The sequence below is a fragment of the Piliocolobus tephrosceles genome, unplaced genomic scaffold (genome assembly GCF_002776525.5).
Source record: "Piliocolobus tephrosceles isolate RC106 unplaced genomic scaffold, ASM277652v3 unscaffolded_33561, whole genome shotgun sequence".
Taxonomy (NCBI): domain Eukaryota; kingdom Metazoa; phylum Chordata; class Mammalia; order Primates; family Cercopithecidae; genus Piliocolobus; species Piliocolobus tephrosceles.
Genome location: NW_022317156.1, coordinates 1 through 2601, shown reverse-complemented (window position 1 = coordinate 2601; position 2601 = coordinate 1). Strand labels below are relative to the sequence as shown.

At 40.9% G+C, this 2601-nt stretch overlaps 1 pseudogene; it reads left to right on the top strand.

Moving 5' to 3' along the window:
• The first annotated feature begins 1378 nt into the window (after positions 1-1378).
• On the top strand, positions 1379-1898 carry LOC113222693 (annotated as a pseudogene).
• Positions 1899-2601: the final 703 nt, after the last annotated feature.

Below are 2601 nucleotides of genomic sequence, written 5' to 3'. Positions count from 1 at the left end.
TAATCACAGCTACTTGGGAGGCTGAGGCAGGGAACATTTCTTGAACCTGGGAGGCAGAGTCGAGATCATGCCACTGCACTGCAGTCTGGGGGAGAGAGTGAGACTCTATCTCAAAAAAAATAAACAAATGGAATCTTTTAGTATGTTTTCACTTCTCCTACTCAGGTGGTTATATATGACACTAATTTCTTTGTGTTTTTCCCTTGTGTCATTTTGTTTTGGCCAAGTAATATCCTATTGATTGCATGATTATCACACAATTTGATATCCATTTTTCTGATGGGAGACAGGTTTAGTTGTTGGCTACTGTGTATAAGTAACTATGAATATTCACATACAATTATTTCTGTGAAGATACATACTTATTTTCCTGGGATCCTATAGCTGGAGATGGAGTTGCTTGGTGAATGGGAGGAAAATGGACCCAGAGTTTTGCAAAGTAAACTGTATTACTTCACATTTCTATGAAAGATGTAGGCCATTTCCAGTTGCTCTACATTCTTAATATTTTCGGTCTTTTAAATTATAGCCATTCTACCAGGTGCATAGTGCTATCCTATTTCGGTTTTCTCATGCCTAATGTTCAGGTAGACATCTTCTTGTGGGAAATATCTTCTCAGATTTTTATATTCATTGATATACTGGGGTGTTTGTCATTTTCTTTGTAATCTAAAGGAGTTCTTTATATATTTTGAATGCGTCCAATCATACATACATATTTTTTGCTATATTATATAGCAAATAATTATTTGCTATTCCTGGTCTACAGATAGCTTTTAAGTTGTTAAACAACAACATAATAAGCAGAAGGTTTTTAAAAATGAAGTGCAATTCGATGGATTTCTTATTGTGATGAGTGTTACAGTATCTAGTCTAAGAAATATTTTCCCATTTTCCTTTACAAGGTTTCTAATTTTAACTTTCACATGTTAATTTCAAAGTATGATAGAGTCGTCGTTAATATTAAATTTTTCAAACAACAAATATTATTTCAATGAAAATCATTTTACTTAAAAGTCTTTCATTTCCCCAGTGAAGGGCATTGGTGCCTTTGTTTTTAAAACATTTAGAAGTGGCGGTGCGAGCATGTTCTCACTCACGGGTGGGAACTGAACAATGAGAACACTTGGACACAGCGCGGGGAACATCACACACCAGGGCCTGTCATGGGGTGGGGGGCTGGGGAAGGGATAGCATTAGGAGAAATACCTAATGTAAATGATGAGTTAATGGGTGCAGAAAACCTACATGACACATATACACCGATGTAACAAACCTGCACGACAACGTACAACACATGTACCCTAGAACTTAAAGTATAGTATGTTTTTATATATTATATATCTATACGACGGTGCGAGGGCCGCTGCACAGCTAGCAGAGCCATGGTGAGGAGGGCAGCGCCTGCCCCGAGCTCTCCGCCTCACCTGCCCGCCAGCGGAGGCGGCCCCAGCAGCAGCGACCAGAGGAGACCCAGCAGCAGCACAATGGCCAGGCGGATGCCTCTATCCACAGCCTGGTGGTGGACCGGACCTGTTAGGACGCGGCCATCGTGGGCAACAAGGACTCGCCTTCCATCTGGGCCACCATCCCAGGGAAAACCTTCTCACGCCAGCTGAGCTTGGTGTCCTGGTTGGCAAAGACCGGTCAAGCTTTTTTGTGAATGGGCTGACACTGGGGGCTAGAAATGTACTGTGGTCCCGGACTCACTGCTGCAGGATGGGGAATTGACCGTGGATCTTCAAACGAAAAGCATCAGTGGAGCCCCCACCTTCAATGTCACTGGCACCATGACTGCCAAGACGCTAGGCCTGCTCATGGGCAAAGTAGGTGTCCACGGTAGTTTCACCAATAAATCTTATGAAATGGCCTCCCTCCTTCAGCGTTCCCAGTACTGACCTCCTTTGTTCCTTCCCCTCAACCGCTCCCCATAGTTTGCCCCCCTTTCCTTCTCATACACACATGCACCATTTTAATTTGGGGGGCCATTACCCCACACCCCTTATTGCTGCCAAAACCACATGGGCTGGGGGCCAGGGATAGATGGACAGACACCTTCCCCTACTCATACCCCTCCTGTGTGTGTTTGGAAAACTTTTTTGTTTTGAGAGTTTTTTATGAATAAGAAAGATTCTACTACTAATAATAACTGCTCATATGTGGGCGTACTGTTTGAATCTGTATTCTTTTACTTTGATATATTTATGAATACTTACACGAGTACTACTGGTTTTAAATTACTGTAGCTTTAAAATCAGGTTTGAAGTCTAGCAGAGTAAGTCCTCCAACTTATTGCTTCTTCAAGACCGACTTGCCTATTCTAGGTTCTTTGATTTTCAAATACATTTTGAAATTAGCTTTTAAATTTCTCTAAAATCTCCTACCAGAAATATTAATCAGAATTGTGTTGATGTAATATGCTAACAACATGGAATCTTCCAGTCAATGAATATGATATATATTTCTCTATTTAGTCTTCTTTCATTTTTCTCACCAATTGCTTTTAGGGGCCTTGTACCTGCTTCATTGCATGTATTCTTAAGCATGTAATGATTACAGCTATTAATCTCTATTATGTTTTATCGCATTTCATTTTCTTTT